General features: G+C 37.1%; 1 pseudogene; it reads right to left on the bottom strand.

The window, feature by feature from the left end:
* Positions 1 to 1,466: 1,466 nt before the first annotated feature.
* On the bottom strand, positions 1,467 to 1,996 carry LOC107498917 (annotated as a pseudogene).
* Positions 1,997 to 7,036: the final 5,040 nt, after the last annotated feature.

Raw genomic sequence — 7,036 nt, forward strand, 5'->3', positions numbered from 1 at the left:
TCTTAGTAAGAGTTGCACTCCCCTTCTTTTTGCCTGACAGTCACTTTACTCTTAATTATGTATTTTTTTGTTCTTTTGTTTTAGGTGAACTGACCTCTTTCAGTGTTTCCTGTAGTGCAATCTTTGTAGTGGAGAATTCCCTCAATTTTCGTATGTCTGCAAAGGTCTTAATTTCACCTTCAATATCTAAAGGAGAGCTTAGCTGGATATGTTATTCTAGGCTGGTAGTTCCTTTCACATAATATTTTATATATTTGATTCTGTTCTTTTCTGGCTTATAAGATATGCGCTGAGAAGTCTGAGGATAATCTAATGGGGTTTTCTGTATAAGTTACCTTTTTCTTCTCTCTGGCTGCCCTGAGAAATCTGTCTTTGTCGTTTGTTTTTGATAATTTTAATACAATGTGTCTTGGATAAGGCCTTTTTGGGTTGAGATAATTAGGTGTTCTATTGACTTCTTCAATTCCAAGCTGAAGGTCATTCCTTAGATTTGGGAAGTTCTCATCCACTATTTGTCTGAAAATGCTTTCTAATCCCTGCTCCTTTCCCTCATTTTGATAGTGTCCATTATTCTTATGTTTCCTCCCCTGATGGTATCAGTTAGTTCTTGAATTTCTCTTTCATTATTTTTCATTCTTTGGTTTTTCTCTTCTTCCTTCTGATTTATTTCTCCATTTTTGTGTTCGATATCACTGATTCATTCCTCCAATTGTTCGTCTCTATTTCCCGAGCTTATTATTTCATTTTTCAACTCTTGCAGTGTGTTCTTTATCTCCAGAAGTTCTATTCTGTTCTTTTTGAGGGCTTCAATCTCCTTGTTCTGCTCAAGTAGGTGTTTTTGTTTTTAATTTCTGAAATCATTTATGTTTGTCATTATCATTATTTCTTTTTATATATTTAGGTGCTCCTATGTTGAGTACATTAATGTTTACAAGGGTTATATCCTCTTGTTTGATTGATCCCTTTATTATTATGAAATGTCCTTTTTTGTCTCTTATTATACCCTTTGTTTTAAAGTATATTTTGTCTTATATAAATATTGCTACCTCACTTTTTTCATTTCTATTTACATGAAATATCTTATTTATTCCTTTACTTTCAGTTTGTGTGTCTTTGGGTCTGAAGCGGCTCTCTTGTAGGCAGCATATGAATTCATCTTGTTTGCTTATCTATTCAGCCACCCTATGTCTTTTTTTAAGTTAAATTAAACACCTAAGTCTTTCTGATCCAACCATGAAAAATAAGCAAACAAACAAACAAAAACATCGTAGACAGGTTCTCAGGTTCTCCTGTTCCTTGGACAAGATGGCCTGCCCAGGGGCTATGATGACACTGGCCCCTTAGGCATTTGATCCAAAGCCTGTCTCCCTACATCATACATACTTCACAGTCTGGGTGGACAGCCTTCTGCGGGTGGGGCAGCACCAATTGTGGAAGAGACAGGTATCTTGATTTGGTCTTGAGAGTCAGCTGTCCATGTGGGGCCAGCATCCTACAGGTCTTGAATAGGAGCCCAGGAGGGTCCAGAGCAGTTGGACAGTGCTGAGGAAGAGTTGGCAGCTGCCCAAGCTGCTGCATGAATTATTTGCTGGTGAAGATGGGCTCAGAGTCCTCATATAGGATCTCATTGGTGGGCTTCTGAAACCTTCAGCACAGGAAGGGCTGGTTCACAGCATTGGATGACATGGAAAAGATGTAGTAGTACTCGTGGCCAGGCTGGAATTCAAAGTTCAGCAAGAAGGGCATGAAGAGCCAGAACTTCTCAGAGAATTTGAATGGCCCCTGGACGCCACTGGGAAGTTGCACTCCTAGTGCACGAAGCCGCGCTACCGGTGGTCGCAGAAGGTGTGTCCCTTGCCATTGACCATGTACAGCATGGAGGGCTCCATGCTTGGCCTGCAGCATCAGGAACCCTGTTGTATGGGAAGTAGATGTCCAGGTAGTTGTTGATGCTCACCTCCACTGTGTAGCCTCCATGATTGCCCTCCGTACCCATGTGAAATTTCCACCCTACAGCTTTTGATTGGACCATTTATTCCATCTTTAAGTAATTATTAATAGGTATGTACTTATTGGCATTTTATTTTCCTTTCTTATTTTCTTTATTCGTCTCCCTTTTTCTCCTTCTTATCCTCCTCCTCCTCTTTCTTCTTTTTCATTTTTCTTCTTCTACTTACTGTAGTCTCTTTAACATTTCTTTTAATACTAGTTTCACACTCTTTAAATCTTTTAGCTTTTTCTTGTCTAGGAAGCTCTTTATCTCTCCTTTGATTCTAAATTATAGCCTTTCCAGTGTAGTCTAATCTTGGTGGAATATCCTTGCTTTTCATTACTTTGAATATTTCATGTCAGTTCCTTCTGGCCTGCAAAGTCTCTGTTGAGAAATCACCCGACAGTCTTATGGGAGCTCCATCGTAAGTAATTAGTTGCTTTTCTCTTGGTGCTTTTAATATTCTCTTTGTCTTAACTTTTGCCATTTTAATAATGATGTGCCTTGGTGTGGGTCTCTTTCTGTTCATCTTATTTGGGTTTCTCTGTGCTTCCTGGGCTTTTATGTCTATTTCCTTTCCCACATCATGAAAGTTTTTGGTCAATATTTCTTCAGTTGGTTTTCAATCCCTTGGTCTCTCTCTTCTCCTTCTGGTACACCTGTGATGTGAATGTTATTTCACCTGTTGTCCCAGGGGTACCTTAATCACCTTAATCTATGCTCATTTTATTTTTTTCATTTTTGCTCTTTCCCATTGAATGATTTTTCCTACCTTTTCTTTTTAATTCACTGATTCAGTCCTGTGCTCCATCTAGTCTTCTGTTGATTCCATTGTATACATTCTTTATTTCAGTTATTTTATTCTTTATTTCTGACTGTTTTTTAATGGTTTGTATCTTTTTGTGTAAGTTCTCACTGAATTCATCTATTCTTCACCAAATTTCATTGAGCATCCCATGACCAGTGTTTTTTACTCTGTGTCTTGTAGATTACTTCCCTCCATTTTGTTTAGTTTTTATTTTCTGGAGTTTTATTCTGATCACTCATTTGGGGCATGTTTTCTTTTCTCCTCATTTTGGCTGCCTCCCTGAAGTTGTATCCATATATTAGGTATATCTGCTACATATCCCAGCCTTGAAAGTATGGCCTTACTTACTAGGTGTCCTATGAAGCCCAGTGGTGCTATCTACCTGGTCACCTGAGCCAGGTGCTCCATGGTTGTTCTTTGTGTGGGTGATGTGTGCCCTCTTATTGTAGTTGAGCATTTATTGCTGTTGGCACATCAGTAGGTGAGATTGACCTTAAGACTGACTGTCTGTGAGGACTGGCTGTGACTAAAGTGGAGGAGCTTTTGTGCAGGGGCTGACCCTATGGAGCAGGATTCACTTCAGCAGGGCTCTGGTGCCTACAGAATCCACTGCTTGGGTGTCATTTGTTGACCTAATTGTATGGTGCTGTGTTGTGATCTGAAGCTGGCCCCTGGTTTGTTGGTTTTATGGCTTCTTTGGAGGGGCTCTAGTGCAAGCCAAAGCCACCTGGTAGAAACTACAAAATGATCTGTGGTTAGTACCTGTGCTGGGTTTGTAGATGCCTGGGAGAGGCAGTGCTGCAAACTAAGGGCGAATGACATTAGTGTCATGCTTGGGGCCACTTAGAAAGAGGGACAGGCCACACTGAGGATGGCCACTACATTTTTGGAGGTTTTTGGACATTTGAGAGATTTTAGGAAAGTCTGCAATACAGGCTAGTGCTGACTGCTGTGTATTACAGTTGCTTAAATAAGTTTGGACTGGTGTGCTAATTGGGTGAGGTAGGGTCTCAGGAAATCACCAAGTTGAGGCAAGCAGTGTTAGTCAGATTAATGGAGACTCAGATTTGTTTCCCACCTGTACCTGCATACTGGATAGGTAACAACTCAGCAAAAGAACAATGGCACCTGCTAGCAGTTTTTCCTGTGCCTACCAGCTAAGTGGCAGTAAGTCTCAATAAAGGAACAATGGTATTTGCCAGCATTTCTGTTCCCATAGAGAGCTGCCATTCCAGCCCTTGCCCTGAAGTCAGACAATTCAGTTTCTCACTGTATGTCACTAGAACTTTTCGAGCTGCTGTCTCTTCACTGGAGCTTAGGGCAAATGTTTGTTAGTGAGTAAGCCTGTGCTCAGGCCTCTTAAGAGGATGCTGGGGTCTACATAGCTTTCTGTCTCACCCAAATGGAATCCCCACTAATTTTCACAGCCAGATGTTGTGTTAACTCCTCTTCCTGACACTGATACTCCTGATTGAGGACCTTAGTGTGGGACTGGGACCCCTTGCTCCTCAAAGGGGACCTCCACAGCTCAAATATCTCTGCTGATTCTTAAACTTCTACACGTGGGTGTGAGACCAGCTCATTTCACATTTATGCCCCTTGTACCAGTCTTGTTGTGTCTTCTTTATATCCTTTATTATATAGGATTTCAGTTAGTCTTCAGATGGATCTTCAGGTTAATTGTTCTATAATTTTGTTGTGGCCAGGGGGGCAGGAAGCACAGCCTTTCCCTACTCTGCCATCTTGACCCAAAGTAGAAACCAATTTTATTGTAGGCTAATTAATAACTCAGGAATAGCCAGATAGAAGAGATGCATAAGGAAAAGTATGTGGGCGGGGAGGCAAGGTATCATGGCCTCTCTGAGTGCTCCATTCTTCTAACACCTCCAATTTTTCACCAACCCAGAAGCTTTAGTTGTCTTTTTATTTTCATTTATTTTGACAATTTTAAAAACTTCTCTTGAGACTTCTTTGGCCCGTGTATTATTTAGAAGTGCACTGCTCAATCTTCATGGGGTTTTTTTGATATTTTTCTGCTAGATTTCTGTAGATGATTTCTACTTTAATACTATTTTGGTCTGAGAGCATACTTTACATGATTTCTATTCTTTTAAATGTTTTAAAGTGTGTTTTATGGCCCAAAATGTGGTCTGTCTTGGTTAATGCTTCATGTGAACTTGAGAAGAATGGGTTTTCTGATGCTATTATATGAAGTACTCTATAAATCATTTAGATCCAGTTGATTGATGGTGCTGTTCAATTCAACTATATCCTTATGAATTTTTTGTATGCCTGGTCTGCAATTACTGAGAGAGAGATGTTAAAGTCTCCAACTATAATAGTGGATTAATCTATTTCTCCTTGAATTTCTACCAGTTTTTGCCTTAAATATTTTAATGCTGTATTGTTACATGCATATATATTATGAATTGTTATATCTTCTGGAAGTTCACCCCTTTATCATTATGTAATTCTTCTCCAAATCCCTGATAATTTTCCTTATTCTGAAATCTTCTTTCAATAAAATTAATATAGCTACACCAACTCAGTTTTATTAGTGTTAGCATGGTATATCTATCTTCATTGCTTTCCTTTTAATTTTTCTATTTATATTTAAAATAGGTTTCTTATGGACAACATATTTTGAGTCTCATCCTTTATGTACTCTCACAATCTCTGTTTTATAGTTGGTACATTTAGACCATTGATGTTCAAAGTGACTATTAACATAATCGGATTAATATCTACCATATTTTTATGGTTTTCTATTCTTGCACTTGTTCTTTGTTTCTGTTTTTGTTTTTTACCCTTTATGCCTTCTGTATTTTTAATAGAACATTTTATATGGTTTCATTTTCCCCCCTTTCTTAGCACATCTGTTTTGTTTGTTTGTTTATTTGTTTGTTTTGCTTTTTTCTAGTGATTGCCCTAGCCTTTGCAATGTATATTTACAATCAATCCAAGTCCATTTTCAAATAACACTATACCGATTCATGGATAGTGTGAGTACCTTATAACAAAATGGTTCTATTGCTTCCCTTTAGTCCCTTCTATCATTGCTGTCATTCATTTCACTTATATATAAGTATACATAAGCATATGTGTATACATACATGTGATATATAAAAATAAACATTTGTAATGGAACACATTTTTGGTAATATTACTTTAAACAAACGTATCTGTTAGATCTATTAAGAATAAGAACAATAAATTTTTTATTTTACTTTCACTTATTACTTCTTTGATGCTCTTCATTTCTTTATGTAGTTCTGAGCTTCTAACTTATGTCATTTTCCTTCCTCTGAAGAACTTCTAACATTTCTTACAAAGCAGGTCTATTAGCAACAAATTTCCTCAGTTTTCACTTGTCTGAAAAGATCTCCATTTCTTCACTTTTTAAGGATCATTTCGGAGGGTATGGGATTCTAGGTTAGTGTATTTCTTCTTTCGACAACTTATATATTTTGCTCTATTCCCTTCTGGCTTGCATGGTTTCTGAGGAGATGTCAGAAATAATTCTTATCTTTGTTCCTTTACAAGTAAGGTATTCCCCTCCCCCACTGCTTCTTTTAGGTTTTTAAATTATTTTTAATTTTTTGTAGTTTGACAATGATGTGCTCAGGTGTATTATTATTATTATTATTTTACTTATCTTGACTGGTTTTCTCTGGGCTTCCTCAATCTGTGATTTGGTATGGTATTAATTTAGGGAAATTCTCAGTCATTATTCAAATATTACTTTTGTTTATTTTTTTTACTCTTTTTTATGTCTTTATTTAAATATAATAGATAGTTGTGCATATTTACATTGTACAATTAATGAGTTTATTTCAATTATAGTTGGCATACAATAATATATTAGTTTTAGTTGTACACATAGTGATTAGAGATCTATATAACAAAGTGATCACCCCACTAAATCTAGTACCCCTAATTCCTCCTTATGTATTTGTTACAATATTGTTAAATATTTTCCTTATACTACATTTTATATATCCATGTCCATTTCATAATTAACCATTCCAACTTCTTAATTCTTTTGTCTTTTATGTCATCTCCACCAAACCCCTCCCATCTAGCAGCCATCAAAATATTCTCTGTACCTATGAGTTTATTTCCATTTTTGTTGTTCTTGATGTTTATTTTGTACTTTAGATTCCACATGTACATGATATCATGTGATATTTGTCTTTCTCTATTTGACTTAATTCATTCAGCACTATACACTCTAGGTC

This window comes from Rousettus aegyptiacus, unplaced genomic scaffold (genome assembly GCF_014176215.1).
Source record: "Rousettus aegyptiacus isolate mRouAeg1 unplaced genomic scaffold, mRouAeg1.p scaffold_m13_p_9, whole genome shotgun sequence".
NCBI classification, from domain to species: Eukaryota; Metazoa; Chordata; class Mammalia; order Chiroptera; family Pteropodidae; genus Rousettus; species Rousettus aegyptiacus.